A 20,558-nucleotide genomic window follows, 5' to 3' on the forward strand; every position below is an offset into this window, starting at 1 on the left:
TGTGAGGCTTGTCATGTAATGGGCATTATGGTGTAAATTTTTAATGCGCGCCTTTGGTGCGCAATGCCCCTATTTATGAAGCATATTGTGCATTACTGCTCAATCTGTTTAGTATAGTGCAGGCATGTCCAAACGATGTCCCTCAAGCTGTTGTGAAACTACAAGTCTCATCATGCATTGCCACAGTTTTGCTATTAAGGATTGCTAAAACTATGTCAAGGCATGCTGGGACGCGTAGTTTCACAACAGCTGGAGGGCCACTGTTTGGACATGCCTCGTATAGTGTGTATTTTGGCTTGAACCATGTGGCAAAATGTGAATTTTGCCTTAATCTGTGTGGCATAATGTGAATTTTGGCTCAATCGGTGTGAATTTTGGCTCATTCCATGTGGCATAATGTGTAAGGGGCAAGTACAGTATAAGGGGGTTACGATTGTGTTGCATGATTTGTAGAAGGGGTATATGGTGTGGTGAACTTAGGTGACCATATAAAAGGTGCTGAAATGTTGTCTACCAAGTTTTGGTTTTCAGTATTTTTTTATGACTTGAATGCCGCCTCACCCCGCAAGTATTTTAGGACATTGGCATCCTGTGGGTGCACCTTTGGAGGGCACCTGCCAATATATCTCCCTGCATTTTTCCTATGCCAGCCCCCTGCCTTTTCCAGGCATATATAATTAGTTGAAAGTATTTACACAAATAGAGACAAACCCATGAGCAGACCACCCAACCAGAACACTGGTCACGCCGCCCACATTATTAGGTGCTGGCCACCACCCCTATTATTGCGCATAATAGGCCCTTGATCATTTTCAGCTCCAGGCCCATTTAGACCTTAATCTGGCTCTGATGCTAACAGCCTCAAGAAAAGGTTCTTTCCGGAATTTCACCATAAGCCTGGGGGTAGAGGTTTCTAAACCTCTCCTGAAGGGGGGGTACTGTCAGCAGTGCTCACATGTTGTAAGTGGAACCAATCTGTGTCCCAAAGAGATGCTCCCAAAAATAGGGAACGTGATCCAGGATCACTACACTTGCCGCAAGGCCACACAACCATTTTCGCCACTGTGGGACCATGGCCCATGTGCCTCATTTCCAGTGAATAGATGCTGTGCACATGCGTCTATTCACCGCTGCTTTACTAACCAGAGCAGTGAGTGACAAGAGGACTCAGAACTGTCCCCTACTGCACTATAGGAAACTGCTTCCCGCGGGACAGTCACAAAAAATCATGACAGCCCTGTGAAAATCAGGTCAGTCCCATGCCATGTACTGCTCAGTATAGGATATTCTAAAATGTGTAAATCTGGATCTGCATGCAACAACTCAATGTTTTCAGATGTGCACATAAATCCATTAGAATGCTCAATAGTCTGTACACAACCATATCCTCCCTTCATGACTGTATTTATTTCTTCTCTGATTATTTCTGTGACTATGGGCCTTATTTTGGTTCATTCTTTCTGACAAAATCCTTCTTAGATGGACAAAACCATGTGCACTGCAGGGGGGGCAGATGTAACATGTGCAGAGAGAATTCGATTTGGGTGAGTTATTTTTTTTCTGTGCAGGGAAAATACTGACTGCTTTATTTTTACACTGCAATATAGAACTCACTTTGAAGTAAAACCCCACCCAAATCTAATTCTCTCTGCACATGTTACATCTGCCCCACCTGCAGTGCACATGGTTTTGCCCATCTAAGAAGGATTTTGTCAGAAAGAATGAACCAAAATAAGGCCCTATATAATAACATTGAAGTAAAATTCAGTGTACGATGTAACCCCATATGACTCAACGTGAGATTACCTGTATTCATGTCCCCGTACCCCCCCCCCCCCATTTATTATTTCTGTACCCCCCTCCCTTTCATATTATGAAAACTCTAATAAAAATGTAATCTTTAATAAAAAGAATGCTCAATAGAAACACACAAAATAAGTAAAGAAAAAACTAAAAAGAAAACAAATTTATGATACTCTGAAAAAAGTAATCAAAGAATATAAAAAAAAATTCTACATTACTAAGCAATATTGTGCAACAGTGGCTGATTGGCAAGTTAACGAAATTGGTTATCCTTTCTTTTCCCTCCCTTTTTCTACGCTGACCTGGTGTTGTGGTGGCTTATAGAAGAGAATATTGTCATTTGATTTTTTCTGCAGTGACACAGCAGTACACAGCAGACTGCTGTTGTCATGGATCAATCTGTTGAACAAGAGAACCTCCGTATTACTGGCAGAAGTCCTGCTTCTGTTAGTAAAGGTCATTTTAGAATAAAGTCTAACAAATGGCTCTTCAAAAACACACACATTGAGCTTGCATGCGAGCAAAGAGACCAGAATAACCCTTATAGTCCTGCCCAGTGATATTGTATAGTCTATTCAGTCCAGTGATACTGCGACATAAATCCAGTCCAGTGGTACTGCCGTTAAAGTCCATTGGTACTGCTGCATAAGTCCAGTGATACTGCTGCATAAGTCCAGTCTAGTGGCACTGCCATTAAAGTCCATTGGTACTGATGCATAAGACCAGTCCAGTAATACTGCTGCATACGTCCAGTGATACTGCTGCATACAGTAAGTCTAGTCCAGAGGCACTGACGACGTTAAAGTCCATTGGTACTGCTGCATAAGTCCAGTAATACTGCCGTTGAAATCCAGTGATACTGCTGCATAAGTCCAGTCCAGTGATACTAATTCAGAAGTCCTGTCCAGTGGCACTGACATTAAAGTCCATTGGTACTTCTGCATAAGTCCTGTAATACTGCCATTAAAGTCCAGTGATACTGCTGCATAAGTCCAGTAGAGTGATACTGCTGCATAAGTCCGGTCCAGTGGCACTGCCATTAAAGTCCATAAGTCCAGTAATGCTGCCAATAAAGTCCAGCGATACTGCTGCATAAGTCCAGTCCAGTGGTACTGCCATTAAAGTCTTCTGGTACTGCTGCAGAAGTCCAGTAATACTGCTGTTAAAGTCCAGTGATACTGCTGCATAAGTCCAGTCCAGTGGCACTGACTTTAAAGTCCATTGGTACTGTTGTATAAGTCTAGTAATACAGCCATTAAAGTTCAATGATACTGCTGCATAAATCCAATCCAATGATACTACTGCATAATTCCAATCCAGAAGTACTGCCATTAAAGTCCTCTGGTACTGATTCATAAGTCCAATAATACTGTCGTTAAAGTCCAGTGATACTGCTACATAAGTCCAGTCCAGTGATTCTGCTGCATAAGTCCAGTCCAGTGGCACTGCCTATAAAGTCCAGTGATACTGCTGCATAAGTCCAGTCCAGTGGTATTGCCATTAAAGTCCATTGGTACTGCTGCATAGGTCCAGTGATACTGCTGCATTAGTCCAGTCCAGTGTCAATGATATTAAAGTCCATTGGTACTGCTGCATAAGTCCAGTAATACTGCCGTTAAAGTCCAGTGATACTGTCGCAAAAGTCCAGTCCAGTGATACTGTCGCAAAAATCCAGTCCAGTGATACTACTGCATAAGTCCAGTTCAGTGGCACTGCCATTAAAGTCCATTGGTACAGTTGAATAAGTCCAGTGATACTGCCTTTAAAGTCCACTGATACTGCTGCATAAATCCAGTTCAGTGATACTGCTGCATAAATCCAGTCCAGTAATACTTATGTTAAAGTCCAGTGAGAGTGATGTATAGGCCAGTCCAGTGATAGTGTTGTAGAGTCCAGTTCAGTCATAGTGCTGTATAGTCCAGTCCAGTGATACTGCTGCAGTTCCAGTCCAGTAATAATGCTGTATAGTTCAGTCCAGTGATACTGATCCAGATCCAGTCCAGTGATACTGCCTTTAAAGATTATGGAGAACCAAAATTTAGAGGATAAAATAATGAAAGAACAAGAACCACTTCCTCTTAGTGCTGAAGCTGCTGCCACTAGTCGTGACATAGAACATGAAATGCTATCAACGTTGTCTGCCAAGGTCGATGCCCAATGTCATCGTAGAGGGCATGTGAAATCCAAAATGCCAAGTTCAGTAACACAAAGAAAAAAAAAGTAAATTGTTTGAGGAGAAGCATAAGCTTGCCAATATGCCATTTACCACAAGGAGTGTCAAGGAATGGCTAAGGCCCTGGTCTATGTTCATGACTAATGGTTCAGCTTCACATGAAAATCTAGGCCCTCCTCCTCCCCCTACTAGAATATTTAAGAGACTCGAGCTATCAAAAGCACAGCAAACTGTGCATTCTATGATGGTATCACAAACCCCTAAGAAGAGTCCAAGTGTGTTGGTGGTTGTGATGCCTGACCTTCCCATCACTGTACGGGAAGAGGTGTATCCTTCCGCCATTTGCACGCCCTCTGCATCTGCTGGAAGGATCACCCACAGTCCAGTTCCTGAATGTGAGATTGAAGGTGTTTAAGTACACCAGAAGGAGGATATTGATATAGCTGGCGCTGAGGAGGATGTTGATGAGGAGGTAGCTGCTGATGGTGATTTGATTTGCTTAAATGAGGCACCAGGAGAGACAGTTGTTGTCCGTGGGTTGAAAAATTGGGGGACACTTTTGCCATTCTGCCACTGCCTGCTGAAGACTGGAGCACCATCAATTCCTCCTGAACCTGCCCTGCCATCACCTCAAACAAGAGGTTGTGACACGGTGGTATATATCTGCTGATATACAGACCACACTGTGCTAAGAAGCACTACAGCAGGCAGTGACACCCCAGGCAGGGAAGAGGAACTGCATGGGTTTTCAAACATGGCCAGTGCTAGAATGAACACTATTAACAGGCCCCTACTGTGGTCCCAAGCCATCTCTTCACTTGCTCCTATACAGTGAAGCTGACATCCATTCACTGGGTGGCTGCAAGCTGGGAAGCAGGTAGACAATGCTGGACTCTGATTATTGGATAGCTCCAGCCATCCACCAATCAGCATGCTGACAGCCATTACTGTGCAATTCACAATCAGAGTGACTCTGCAGCATTCTCTATGGTCTTCCAAGAAGCTCAGAAGGAAGATGCCCACAACTCACTCTGCCCCAGCTTGAAGGCCCCTAGAATTGACAGGCCCTTGGGCAGCTGCCCTAAGTCCTGCTACACGAGTTACACAATTAGCTACTTAAAAAATGCTAATAACACTAAATAAACCAGCTAGCGTATTATGAATTAATTTGAGGTTCTCACAATGGGGCAGATGCATTAAGCCTTATGAAAAGATAAAGTTGAGATAAAGTGGAAGGTAATAACGCACCAGCCAATCAGCTATGTTTGAAAAATGACAGTTAATACTTCTGTCCCAGTGTCCACCAGTAGCGGAGTATGTTTTCTTTAAATGTGACCATGATTTCCATGATATATAATATTCAGCACAATTTATTTTTTTATTCTCTAGACTTTAATACACTGGTCAATATAAAATACAAGGACTTACAATACAGCCAAGTTTAAAAAACACACCATGGCTGATATTCAATTACCTCTGATCTGGGGTAATTGCATTGCCGGGGATATTTTGTTAGGCACAATAAGCTGGTACTAGGTCTTTTGTGAGTGAAAACACACAGGTTTCTCCAAAATCTTGTGTTTTCGGGCAAAATTGTTTTTTCTAAGCAGCTGTCCAAATTGAATAAGAAAAAAAGGCGAAACATCTGTAAAATACATCCAATAATTGAATATAGGACCGGGATTGATATTATAGTGCACATGCAGATTTCCTGCTGGGGAAGTTTACTAAAGGGGTATTAGTCATTCACCACTTCCATATGCAATTGCAGCACGGTGATCTAGAGCAGTGGTTCCCAACCCTGGTCCTCAAGTACCCCCAACAGTGCACGTTTTCCAGGTCACCCGGCAGGTGCACTCATTATTCAGGCACATTTGAAAAGATCCACAGGTGGAGCTAATTATGTCACTTGTGATTCTGTGTGGAGACCTGCAAAATGTGCACTGTTGGGGGTACTTGAGGACCAGGGTTGGGAACCACTGATCTAGAGCAAGAGAGCTACCATTAGCTGCCTAGAATGTCAGGATCTTGGGGGCGCCACTGAGTCAGCCTATGACACAATTAAAGATGGCTGGCTGTTTATCACTCTCCATTTTATCACTTTTGAAGCTTAGTGCATCTGGCCCTATAGCTTTTTTGAGAAAGACATCCGAAACTACCTGTCTGCACAGTTGACAAACAACCTTGGGGCAGTACAGATGGTGTTATGGTTAGCATTACTGCCTCACAGCGCTGAGGTCGTGAGTTTGATGTCCATAACTGTGCAGAGTTTGTATGTTCTCTCCATACTTGCGTGGGTTTCCTCCGGGTACTCTGGTTTCCTCCCACAATCCAAACATATACTACTACACGCTGTCCTGTCTCCTCAATGCTATATTGGCAAAAGGCTGCCTGCAATCCAGATGTATTCCGTCGCTGCCGCAGTCATGTAGATGGAGATCCTGGGAGATTATAATCAGTACAGTTGTGTGAACATAAATCAATACAATAAGCAGGTAACGAACAGAGTAAAAGTGTTTTCTTAAATATTCTACAATACACAAACTTCACTTTCCACACAGAGCTGTCATAATAACACAGGGTTTAAAAGGGCTTTCCTTCCTCAACGTAATCATTATCTATTAACAACCGACTGGTAAACACAATCTGCAATGGTTACATAATAGCACAAGCAGATTCCGTGGAATAATGTGTAATACGCAACAGGAAGCACTGCTAAGAATAGGACATCTTGTCGTGGGTATGTGTAAAATTCTCTTCTATAAATACGTGTCTACAACTATATTTGGTTTGGCCGGATCACTAACTGCGTCCTGAAATAGATCCGCTCGTCTTATAGTCAATGGATCTGAGCTATATCAGCCGCCCGGGAACTAATTTTAGCAAGAACGGCTTACGTCAATCACGTGTTTATATGCGTCACCCTCCACACCACGTGGCCCCGCCCCTGGAATATATGACAATGAAATTCGTATCAAGGCTTGGATCTTGTGACAAAACGATGGTGTCACATGGTCAAGTAAGCGATCTTCAATTGGCTCTTTATTCTAGGAAATAACTTTGTGTTCTAAGTCACCACCCACCCATTTTTTTTGTTTGTTTAGTAGTGGTGTTTCTCTTCTAACGTTATGGGAGTATAAAGCTACGCAGTAGGGGGGGGCGAGCGGGGGTCTTTCCAAATAAATCAAGTATAAAATCTCATATTTGTTTTTCTGTTGATGTTTCTATAACGTAAATGAAAGGTATGCTGCTAGGCAAATGGGGAATTATGCATAGATGTAACTTTGTTTCCAGTGACTGGGTCAACACCTAAAAATGGTTGACAATGGCCGTAGGTCGACAAGTTTAAAGGTCGACATGAACATGGTCAACACTTAAAAGTTGACACAAGTTTTTCATGTTTTTTTTTTTTTTTTTTTTCGACTTGATTCATACTTTTCTATCCAATTGGGCATAGGGTGAGAATACAATAGTGTGCTGAGCGAAGCCAGGCACCATGCTCGAAGCATGGCTAGTGGAGCGAGCCATGTGTGGGGTTGTGGCACACTTATATGGTGTCCATGTCAACATAGACACCAAAAAAACCTTGAAAAACTTGTGTCGACCATGTCCAAGTTGCCCTTGTGTCGACATCAATTTTGGCCTATAGTATTTCGACCATTCTTAGATGTGAACCTAGACATACACTTCCCAGCATGCCATGCCATAGTTTTAAGCATCCCCTAATAGCAAAACTGTGGCAAGGCATGATGGGACTTGTAGTTTCACAACAGCTGGAGGGCCATAGTTTGGACATGCCTGCCCTATAGCATAACCCTCATGCACTTTTCTTGGAATATATATATATATATCTGTCCCCCTAATAAATACTCAGTGCCCTCTCCCCTGATGGAACTGTTTTTATTTACCATGTACTTGTCCTAAATTGCCTAGTACTTTGTCATTTAATTGTTTTTCGCTCATTATTGTATTGTTAGGTGCTGCAGAATTCTTGTGGCGCCATATAAATAAACAATAATAATAATAACTTTGCTATTAGCCAAGTGCAGCTTGTCTTGGACATGTATAGTGACATGTCTACTAAATGTAACTGTAATTGAATTGATTATTTGTTTACATGTAAATTATTTACAAAATATGTTGTTACAAAGTCTAAAGGTGCCCATACACGGTTTAACGGATCCGTTCGGGACTTAAATAGTACACATCGCATCGCATGCCTTGTGCATGCAATGTGCATGCGATGCAATGTGATGAACAGCTAGTACAAGAAGTATGTGCAGCACATACTTTTTGTACCGTACGATGAGATGCGCGGGAGCGCGCATCTCATAGTACAGAACGGACGGTCCGGGAACGGACCGTCTATGGGCCGCTTAAAGAATAAGAATGCATTCACTATACAGAATAAGAAGAGTTTGAAGCTTGTGGTTTGGCAGCATAGTTACATTTCCTGGGTGAAATAGGGATGACCCTCGGTGCATCGATAGTTGCCACTAATTTTACCTATCAATGGTCATCAATTTTCCTTGACTGAATGACCCGTGGGCCAACCAGAATATGGGCCGTGGCTTCATTGGTGTCTCTGTGTCCGGGCACTTAAAAAAAAAGACAAAATACAAAACATCGGTTTTGCTGTGCCCTCGATGGAGCGAAACCATCTGGTTCTCTCCCATCAATGGCAAAAGTATCCGACATCGGCTACAAACCATTGATTATATCAAATCAATGATGGTCGATGGCCACCCCTAGGCCAAAAACTAGGAATTGCCTGTAAATTAGTGACATCTGGCAAATGCGCGGTATCTATTTCCAAGATGGACAGTAAACATGTTGTCATTGTGTGTGTGTGTATCCAACTCTGCATCACCTGGAGTGGTGTGCGTGTATACTACAGCGTGAGCAGAGAAGAAACGTGCAATGCTTCTCAAAAGTCAATAATGATACTACCTTTACATCTAATCCAGGGTTGCCGACCCTCCCGAAATTTCCGGGAGTCTCCTGAAAATCGGGGCTCCCTCCCGGCCCCCCGGAAGGGTGGGAAATGCTCCCGGATTCAGGGGGGACCCCCACTGTCCCCCGGATCGCGGCATTAAAATGCCGCAATCCTCGGGTCTCAGATGAGGGGGCGGAGCTAAAATGACACAATCGCGTCATTTTAGCCCCACCCCCTCCACGGAGATCACTGAATTCGCTGGTTTACCAGCATGGGGGCGGGGCTTAGTGATGTCACATTTAAGCCCCGCCCCCTGAGCGGCTACTGAATCTCTCCTCCAGGAGAAGCCCGGAGAGGAGAATAAGAAAGTCGGCAACCCTGTTCTAATCACATTGTTGTTCCTAAACTGGGCATATGTGCTTATTCAGAGTTGATAGCTGTTGTGTGAGTTACCAGATTGAGTGATTATCGAATGACTGTGCATTTGCATGGAACAGCACGCATTTTTTTCAGAGAACTGTTTGCTATATGGGGGCGGCCATTTTGTTGTGGTCCTCATCAGAAGAACGGAGCCGCCGGGACCAGCAAGATACGTAAGTCTGCGGGGGATTGGGGGGGGGGGGGTAACTATAGCGGGGGAGGGGGTTAGCATAGGTGGCGGGGCGACGGGGGGGGGTGCTCGACGGGGCTGCGGCGGGGGGTGGGTATGGGCGCCCCCCCCTAACGGCGGGGGGGCACCCAAAACGTAGCTACGCCACTGAATGGAGTGCATTCTATGGAGGGACATGTACTTGGACCAGTGCTCTTTAATATCTTAGTTAGTGACATTGCACATGGTATTGAAGGGAAAGTATGCCTTTTTGCAGATGACACAAATATATGTAACAGAGTAGACACACCAGGTGGGGTAAATCAAATGACTGATGATCTGGTAAACTTGAGAATTGGTCAAGAGCATGGCAACTACAGTTTAATGCTAAAAAATGCAAAATTATGCATTTGGGACTAAAAAACCCAAAGGCTCAATATAGTATCAAGGATACTATAATTGAAACTACTGAGGAGGAAAGAGATCTAGGAGTCACTATTTCAAGTGACTTAAAGGCAGGAAAGCAATGTAGCAAAGCAATGAGGAAGGCTAGTCAAAGGCTTGGTTGCATAGGAAGAGGAATCAGTAGCAGAAAAAATTGAAGTAATAATGCCACTTTATAGGTCATTGGTACGACCTCACCTGGAATACTGTGTCTAGTTCTGGAGACCAAATCTTCAGAAGGATATAAATACATAAGTGAGTGTACAAAGAAGGGCAACTAAAATGGTGCATGGCCTACATCACAAAACTTACTTGGAAAGACTAAAATATCATATCATGTATAGTTTGGAGCAGAGAAGGGAAAGGGGGACATGATAGAAATCTTCAAATATATCAAGGGTTTTAACATAGTGCAGGAGGGAAATTTTCTTCAAAGGAAAATAAGTAAAAGAACACGAGGACATGCACTGAAACTGGAGGGAGGTAGGTTCAGGGGAAATGTTAGAAAGAATTACTTCACAGAAAGAGTAGCGGATAAGTGGAATAGCCTCCCATCAGACAGTAGAACAATTTAAACATGCTTGGGATAGGCATATGAATATCCTTACAAAGAAATAAGGATCAAAAAGGGTTGAGATTACCTGAAGGATAAAAAAGGCGCAGACTAGATGGGCCAAATGGTTCTTATCTGCCGTCAAATTCTATGTTTCTAATTAGTAGGACACAGGCAGACTGCCTGATCTACTGTATTTTAGTATTATAAATGACCACATTGGTTTTACATTCTTGTTTGCCATAACTGACTTGGTCACAGCTGTGTGACGTTATTACAACACAGAAAGGGAGTTTGGTTCATAACAAGGTTTTACAGCTGCGGGTAATTTAAGGGGATACAGTCACTAGGTCAACAGCTAAAGGTTGACAGGGCTTAGGTCGACACATGAAATAGGTCGACAGGGCTGTAATGTCAACACAAGCATTAGGTCGATAATGGGAAAGTCAACAGTCAAAATGTCGACATGAGTTTTTCATAATTTTTTCCAATATCATTCTGCACCATCCACTAGGGTGTGGGGGGAGAATAGAATAGTGCATCAAGAGCAGCAAGGCACCGTGCTCGAAGCATGGCGAGCGCAGAGAGCCGTACACTGATACGTCGACAGAGACATGAAAAAAGGGAAAAAATCATGTTGACCGTCTGACTGTCGATCTTCCCATTGTCAACCTAATGCTTGTGTCAACCTTCTGACCCTGTCGACCTTAAGACTGTCAACCTATTTCATGTGTCAACCTAAGCCTTGTTGACCTTTAGTGGTCGACCTAATGTATGTCGACCTTTATACTGTCAACCCTGTGGCCCATACCCAATGTAAGGAGTTTTCCTAAATGCATTGTAATGGACCATCAGGATGGTATTCCACTTGTTTAACCCTTTGAGTACCAGCGTTGCTATGACAGATCCTCAAAATATCCACTAAAAATGCCAGCGCCGCTCACAGCGACTGTTCTTTTTTGGTTGCAATATTTAACTAAACTTGAATGAATTGTCTTGGCTGTATTTGTATTTATACTAAAAGAACAGTCGCTGTGAGCGAGGCTGGCATTTTTAGCGGATATTTTGAAGAGCTCTCACAGCAATGATGGTATTTAAAGGGTTAATGGTGAAACCGATGTACAAATATCCAAACTTTGTCACTTAAAGTAAGCATGATACAGTTATGTGTTCTTGTTTTTATTCATGACATTTTTATACCTGTTCTGTTCGATCTCTTTGGTATTTATTGTGCTCCATCTTATCCATTATACTGGAACTCTGACATCTCAGGTCAACATATTATAGGAAACCAACCAATTATAATTCAGCCAGTAATTGAACAGTAGCCCTTTCAGTACTTGTTTCCTAGCACGGCGCCCACGATTTTCATCTTATGCCATCGTTTCGATCGCATCGCATCGCATGCGACCCGATCGCATCGCATGCGACCCGATCGCATCGCATGCGACCCGATCGCATGCGATGCGATCAGACCCGATTTTTTAATTGTACAACCACCCTGATGGGTAATTACTATGTGAAATGCACCCCCATTGTTAATGCCACCCCCACTATGAAGGCCAACCCGAACCGTGGCGAGCGCCGCGAGCCCGCGAGGGGCGGCGGTACGTGTCCTCCGACCTTTTCATACCCCCACTATCCACGGCCGCGTGGAGTTGACTCTATATAGTGTGGCGAGCGCAGCGACTCACTGAGCCGGAAGCATGGCGAGCGCAGTGAGCCCCGCGAGGGGCCGCGGATTACTTCACATGTATTCCGCGTCCGCTCGCCATGCTTCGGGCTTGGTGGCTCGCTGTGCTCGCCACACTATATAGAATCAACTCCAAGCCGACGTGGATAGTGGGGGTATGAAAAGGTCGGAGGACGCGTACCGCCGCCCCTCGTGTTCTCGCTGCGCTCGCCACGCTTCGGGTTGGCATTGATAGTGGGGGTGGCGTTAACAATGGGGGTGCATTAAACATAGTAATCACCCATCAGGGTGCCTGTACAATTAAAAATCACATTGCATGCCATTGTAATGGCATGCGATGCGACATTAAAATTGTACAGTGCGACTCTTAGGATACGAAAATTGGGCCCCATCGCATCCCATTGCATACCTTAATTTGTGGTATGCGATGGCATACGATGGGCGCCGTGCTAGGAAACAAGTACCGCCCTTTTTATATAAATGAAAAAACAACATAAAATTTGTTTTCAATAGTTTACACTAAACTGCTTTAAATGATATTAAATAAAAAGTCTAAAAACTCTAATGATATAACCTCATCATCTATGTAATGGGCAGGGCTGTCTTGAAAGCATTGCAAGCATTCCAAATTTACTATGGCACCACTGGGTTTTGCAGGTGGGGGTCATTTTTATGTTTACCAAAATTTACAAAATACACTTCTAATTTTTGAGAATCACATTTATTCTACTTCTCATTTATGTGAAGGAATGTGTATTGATGGTAAGATAGAGTAGGGATGGTGCGCTGCAGAGATGAACAGCACTAGTTCAAGGTTTGTTCGGAAGGGAGAGGTTGGAGAAAGTGAATAGTTACAAGTACAAAGGGTTGCATCATTTGTCAGAAGAAGGAGGACTGAAAAAAAGGTGAAGCACAGATAAGGTTTTGTGAGCATTGAAAGCCATTTACAAGTGCTGACGTTTGGGAATAAGCTTAAGGGAAGGTTGCCTATTCTTGTGACGTAATAATTAGGTGATGCTCAATATTTGCACTAGTTACATATCATCTTTTGTCAAAGTCCATTCCACAACAGTATGTCACTAGGGCAGTATGGGTGGTGTAATGGTTAGCATTACTGCCTCACAGCACTGAGGTCATGGGTTCCATTCCCACCATGGCACTAAATGTATTCTCTCCATACTTGCGTGGGTTTACTCCAGGTACTTTGGTTTACTGCCACAATCCAAAAATAAATGAACCCTAAAATGTCTGTGTGTACATGTACATGTGGTAGGGAATATAGATTGTAAGCTCCACTGGGGCAGGGACTGGTTTATATTATTTATTAAAAGTTTCCTATATAGCGCATAAATATTCTGCAGCGCATTACAGAGAATATTTGAACATTCACATTAGTCCTTGCCCCAGTGGAGTTTACAATCTATGTTCAGCCTAGATTGGATTGTGGGAGGAAACCCACACAAGTATGGGGAGAATATACAAACTCCACACAATCAGGGCCAAGGTGGGAATCGAACCCATGACCGCAGCACTGTGAGGCAGTAATGCTAACCATTACACCATCCGTACTGCCCTGATGACTGATGGGAATGTTCAAATATTCTCTGTAAAGCACTGCGGAATATGTGTGCGCCATATAAGAAACTGTTAATAAATAAATAAACAATCATATTAACATTTTGCCTCATTCTCATGTTTCCCTGATAGATATCTCTAGTGTGTTTTTTTTAAAAATTTGTATCAATATACTATATACAGTAATGGTGTGTACACACGGTCAGATGTGCCTTCAGATACTATCCACGATCCGATCCACGATTCGATCAGATCGGATCGTGGATAGTATCTGAAGGCACATCCGATTTGCATACAAGTCTGACTATATAGTGCAGATCTGCACTATATAGTCAAGGCAGACAAGACTTTCTGCCTTGCGATACGTGAATGCGCATCGGAATCAGATCGGGATCTGAAGGGTTAAAACCCTTGCGATCTGCATCCGATTCCGATCCAATGTTGACTATATCGTCGACATCGGAAGGCAAAAAGTACCGTGTGTACACACAGTATAAGTCCAGATAGAATTTTAAAGTACAGTTTTAGCCATCGTTACACCAATTGCAAAATGCAAATGTGATTGAAATTTTTGGTTACAGTTTCTCACATTATTTATTTATTAGAATACTACAGATAGAATAGAATAGAATAGAATCAACTTTATTGGCCATGTATGCTTGCACACACTAGTCATTTTTTGTGTATTGCAGTGCAGCATCAAGCAGGGATGAAAAGGGGGGGGGGGAGACACAGGATGTGTGTGAGGGACACTTACTGCATGTGACAGCTCCTCTGTCCTGAGTCCTCTCCTCCTGTCTCTCCATGTTAAAGATGTACTAAGCTTAAAAAGTGATAAAATGGAGAGTGATAAACAGGCAGCCAATCAGCTCCTACCTGCCATGCCACAGGCTGGGTTTGACAAATGTCAGGCAGGAGTTGGTTGATTGATTGGTTGTTTATCGCTCTCCATTTGATCACTTTTCAAGGATTAATACATCTTGCCCCATGACTCTGGGCTGGAACTGACTGACTGAGTGCCATGTTGCTCCGCCCCCACTGCTTAGACTCTGCTTCCTTTGCACTGCAGCTGTAATAAGTTGCCGGGGACAGGAGTGTCATGGGCCCATCTCTGATATGGTTAGATGCTTGCGTTGATATGTCCGTCCGTCATCCTGTGCAGCACTGTGCATAGTGGGCCGAGTTGCATGGCCTCGACGTGATGTCATTACGTGATCACATCAAACGTACATCACCACCCGCTATGCACAGTGCTGCCCGGAGGCTTTGCTTTGTTAAATGAGTGGACAATCCAGCCCCGCAGCCCATGCAGCCATCGGCCCTTCTGGCATTTGTCAGAAGTGCCAGATGGCCAGCCTGGCCCTGCACTGTGCCCATATATGGAAAAACTGCGAAAAGAGATTGCCAAAGAGGCATCTAGAAGCTTTGGTGTGTACTGCTACATTTCAGAGGAATCTTTTAAAATGACTTCTATCATAGGTGCCGATTTATGTTTTTGCTGGTGGGTGCTGAAGCCAAAAATATAGGGGAGTGGCTTCATGGGGAAGTGGCGTGGCCACAAATTAATACCAGGAGGATATATGTATGTGGATGCATCAACTGTGAATTAATGTTGTATTAACCAGATGAGGAGAGGGGTGAATCAGCCATTGAATAAACATCAGGGGTGAAATGTAATAGGATGAGAGATTCAGAAAGTGAGAGATTTGGTAAGAATTCTCCAGGGTTTTTTAAAGCGGCAATCATTTACTCTGTACAGCCAGTTTGATTTTGAAGTGTAATTATTTACACTTCAAAATCAAACTGGCTGTGTAGAGTAAATGATTGCCGCTTTAAAAAACACCTGGAGATTTCTTACCAAATCTCTCACTTTCTGAATATCTCATCCTATTACATTTCACCCCAGGTTTATGTAATAAATCAATGTTGTGTCTTATTTATTTAATTAATTAATAGTATAGCATTGTTAATAAGTGCATTTCTGCATGGACAGGACAAATAAAGCCAGATTCTGTAGAACAAACATATCTTTAGCGACAGTTATCTGTGCATCATTTCTCATCCTGAGCAGATATTAAAAGGTGACAAGCGGCAGCCTGACAGGACTCACCGGGCGGTCCTGCTCCCGCCAGCCTACTCTGCTTTTTGGGGAAAGCTGCCTCCTCGCACTGTGACGGATGCGCTGTGTGATGGCGCGTGGTGGAGAGAGAGGGAGGTTGGTGCCGGCGCCCGGCAGGTGTGCGTGACTCTATGAGAACAAGTAAGAGTGCGCGCTGTGCTGGGCGGAAGTGTGCTTACTGTATAGAGCAGGCATGTCCAACGTTGGCCCTCCAGATGTTGTGAAACTACACATCCCAGCATGCTTTGCCACAGTTTTGCTATTAGAAAATGCTAAAACTATTGCAAAGCATGCTGGGATGTGTAGTTTCAAAACATCTGGAGGGCCAACGTTGGACATGCCTGGTATAGAGGCAGGTATGATGAGATTGAGCAGCAGCAATACGGCGGGCCAGCGGGACTTGGGTGGCCCGTGGGAGCTCATGAATTTCTGTGGGTGCTCAAGCCCTTGAGCACCCGCAGAATTGGGGGCCTATGACTTCTATCCAAATGTAGATGAGCCCCAAAGCAGTAAGTAATAGATACTATACTTGGTAAAGTGCTGAGAAATGAGTTTGAAAAAACTCAGGAGCCCGAGGTGTGCTCCCTACCACCAGTGCTGTGCCTAAACACGTGCAAAGGGGGCCGTGCTGAGAAATGTCGTTGATGATTCAGTGTAACTGTAACTGTCTCTCATTCCTTTTTTCACCAAAAATGTAACATCTACATAATGTGGGCTAGGTGAAATGAGGGAGATTGCTAGACTAATGAGGGAGATTGCTGCTATTTCAGGGAGTCTCCTGCAGAATGCAGGAGGGGTAGGCAACTATGAGATACTTTAATAATTCTTAATAAACTTTTGGCCACAGGTGTCGTGAAAAAAATGCTGATATTCTAGGGTGCCATTGTAGTTTGGGAACCACCGGCTTACATAATTTCAAATAAAACATCCTCCCTCCCTTGATTTGCATCCATTTCATTCCAACAATCTGAGAAATGAAGCGTGCTGGCAGGCGGTGGCAGTGTGGAGCTGCAGCGCTACTGTACAGCGTATGAGTTCCTCAGCTGGGAGACAGACTGTACACACAGCTACACACGCGGGGAAGGACGGAGGTGGGAGGGGAGCCGGTGACGTCAGCCTCCCATGCTGTCACTATTGACGTCTCGCATTCCAGCCACTCCACGGGGAGACTTCTAGGGTTCCTCTCTCATAAATGATGGTCACACACACACAGAGTGAGGGGACACTACTAGGGAACTGTCCTTAGCAAGATCCAGCGCAGAATTAGCAGAACATTTATTATTTGTACACAAATGCCCGGCTCAGCAAGTCCCACCTGCGGCTCCCTGACTACAGCAGACGCTCGCTTGAACATCTTCAATGTGGAAATCACTGATGTACTGTACTAATTAGCACTTGCTGTTCAGAAAGAAGCAGGACTGGTACTAGACAACAGGACACATCGCACCGCTATTTTTGTTATTACTATTTTTTTATTTTTTTTTAGAAGACTTTTCCTATAGTGTTGTAAAGACGGAATCATCACAGCAACCAAGTAGGTATTGTGGAATCCCTTATTAGCCAGAGCTGTCCGGCGCTAGCGCTGGGGTTCCTGGGAGCGATAGATAGGAGCATGTGTAGGATGAACTTGACATTTGTATCTGTTCCACTTTCAAGCGAGACTTTTAATGCAGCTGGAGATGAGCGTGGAGACGATGCGGCGAGTTCCTGGCTGCGGTTGCCATGGCGATGATGCTGCCAGCCAGGGCTCTGCTGATCAACGGCAGCAATTTGTCTCCGCGCTGAAGTATACTTGAGAACTAGGAGCTATTGTGGTCTTTAAGAAAACAGTCCAAAGTAAAGTGATCTTGTTTGTGAGCTGACAGCGTGCCTTGTGCTGGTTACATCGCCGCGCTGATACCTGTAGGGGAGACCTGCCGGGCAGGATGCGGCTTGCGAGTATAACCCGCAGCAATGTTCGCTTTTCATTTATCGAATGATCCTAATTGCTTAGGCTATAGGTATGGGTTTTAATGAACTGTGATTATTTTTATGTGCATCATCATTATGAGAGAGAGAATGGTGTATTTGGAGATTCTTTTCAGAATTGATACTTGGAAGCATGATCATTATTTTTGCAGAGATAATATAAAATAATGCATGTCTCCTTTTATTGGACATTTTCTGTCTGATGACAAATAATTAAAATGTATTTGTAGCATTGTAGATTTTTTTTTATCATTCCAGAACATCTTCTATCTCTCTCCCTTTGTTACCAGCATAGCCAACTGACAGGTCTTAAGCTGGGGGGCACAGCACTAAAAAACTCTGATCATGTGCGGAATCTTGGTGTTGTCCTGGATAATGGCCTGACACTTAAACATCAGGTGTCAGCCACAATCAAATCCTCATTCTTTCATCTGAGAAACATAGCCAGAATCAAGCATTTAATTCCCTCAGAAGACCTTCCTAAAGTCATACATGCATTTATATCATCACGACTAGACTACTGCAATGCTCTCTACCTGGGACTTCCAGCAAAAGAATTGCACCGCTTGCAGCTGGTACAAAATGCAGCCGCCAGACTATTAACTAACCAGCCCCGCTCCTGCCACATAACTCCCATTCTCTACTCCCTTCACTGGCTGCCTGTAAAATGGCGAATCGTTTTCAAAATTGGCTTACTCACTTTCAAGGCCCTACATGACCAGGGCCCAAGGTACCTGCAACAGCTGCTGATCCCTTACTGTCCTACTCGATTACTACGATCCACTGAAGAAGGACTACTAACAGTACCCAGAATCTCCCTGAATTCATCTGGGGGTCGAGCTTTCAACTTTGCTGCTCCAACTCTGTGGAACTCTCTTCCTCGCACAGTGCGAGAAGCGCCCACTATAGAATCCTTTAAAAATAGACTAAAGACATACTTATTTACTCAAGCATTTCACTGACATCTACGGTTAAGCTTGTTTTGTATTTCGAGCTGTAAAGACAATGTGTGAAGCACTTTGAGTCCTATTGGGAGAAAAGTGCTATATAAATATCATTATTATTATTATTATTACCATACGTTAACTATCTGTATTTAAAAAGTTCTTTACACGTGAAAGTCATGTCTGAGATAGTTACCCTTTGCCAATTTACTGCACTTAACGATCTATTCAGCCATCTGAAGAATGTACAGCCTGGCAGACATGGGTTTAGCGTGGTGGGGGTAGAATGGGGTTGTTGCTGCAGTAATTAGGTGCATGTTTAAAGTCCCAATGATTGTTCCTTTGGTAACCAAAGGATTTGCTGCCTCTCTGGAGGAGAGAAAAGCAGTATTGGTTCAGTGTGTAAGAATCAGCCTATAAAGGGACAAGTAAGAGTATGTGGGTTATTTGTAGCATAGAATGTGATTTAATAGTGTATGGCTCCACACTCAGTACAGTTTAAATGCAATTTATTAAGTTATCTTTTGATTTTTTTATACTGTACTATTTGGCATTTATTTTTACAATTCATCATTTTTACAAATTCTGTCAATTGTTTTTATTTGTTTATTCATGCTTATTCTTTTTACCACTTATTGTAATAATAATCTTATGCAATAGTATTCTAGGGATGCAAAATGTACAGTATGTCATAATCTGAATGTATGTAAAATAGAAGACAAAGTTGATGCTATATAGATACAAATTCCTGAAAAGTAATTATATGCAAACTTTATTTAAAATGTAGCTATTTCATTGCAAAAATATTGTTTTTGACTTAATTGTTTTCTCCTCCGCCTCTTCAGATTGCAGGTCGAAGGAACGGCCATCACAAAGCCCTGACATAGCCACTGACCCAGTTCCAAATTTACTTTCTACTCAAGTTCCTTTTCTAAGCAGCCAGCCAAACACTTCCACCATTCAGCAAGAACGATATCCTACAGGTAATAATCATTATTATGTAGGTTCCCATACTATGCCGATTCTGGGTTTCATATTCATACAAGATGTATAAAACTATTGCATCTTATATATTTATAAAAAAAAATGTCATAACACAGGTGTAAGCAATCTGTGACACTCCAGCTGCTAAAGAACTACACATCCCAGCATGCTCTGCCTCAGTTTTTATCATGCCAAAACTGTACCAGTTATGTTGGTATGTGTAGTTCCACAGTAGCTGGAGTCTTAAACAATCACATGCATGTTGTATAATCAGGTTTCTTATGTTAAGTAGGCATGACTGCACACAAAGCTTTTAAATAACTGGTGGAAACCTCTGATGTTTTTACTCTTTTATGAAATATGTATATTTTGTTGCCTAAAAGTTTTAAGCATTATTTATAATGTTTATTTGTGTTTATTATTTATCCCCCTTGGCAAGCAGAAGTCCATATTGCTTTGGGATACATCCAAAACATTAATATTTAAGGCAAGCGTATACTGTAAAGTAATACATTAATACTAGATTGTTTTTACAGTTAAAATTAAACAATGGCCGCATAATAGTACAGATTATAAAATGATTACTATGTTTCCTGACCAGTGCAATGCAATCTGTTATCTGTTATAGCTGTGCCCGACTAAAGTGACTAGTGACAGCCAGGGCACATATTAACTAAGTTGTCCATCTGGCAGAGAGACTTTAGTGCCTCCTTTTCTATTCCTGCTGTGATTGCTTACTGTTTTATTGTGGTCCTCTATTCTGTCTTCCTGGAATTA

At 43.0% G+C, this 20,558-nt stretch overlaps 1 protein-coding gene across 2 annotated transcripts in view; it reads left to right on the top strand.

The window, feature by feature from the left end:
- The first annotated feature begins 16,940 nt into the window (after positions 1-16,940).
- Positions 16,941-20,558, top strand: part of NR4A3 (nuclear receptor subfamily 4 group A member 3) — a 53,297-nt gene continuing 49,679 nt past the window's right edge. Inside the window, exons 1-2 of one of the 2 annotated variants that reach the window (XM_083188165.1) lie at positions 16,941-17,419; positions 19,643-19,780. The gene's annotated coding sequence lies outside the window, so the exon portion shown is untranslated. Of the gene's footprint in view, positions 17,420-17,469; positions 17,886-19,642; positions 19,781-20,558 lie in introns of those variants that run through there. The other variant, XM_083188166.1, reaches the window with a different exon arrangement.

The sequence above is a fragment of the Crinia signifera genome, chromosome 5, assembly GCF_055691185.1.
Source record: "Crinia signifera chromosome 5, ASM5569118v1, whole genome shotgun sequence".
In the NCBI taxonomy this organism is placed as follows: Eukaryota; Metazoa; Chordata; class Amphibia; order Anura; family Myobatrachidae; genus Crinia; species Crinia signifera.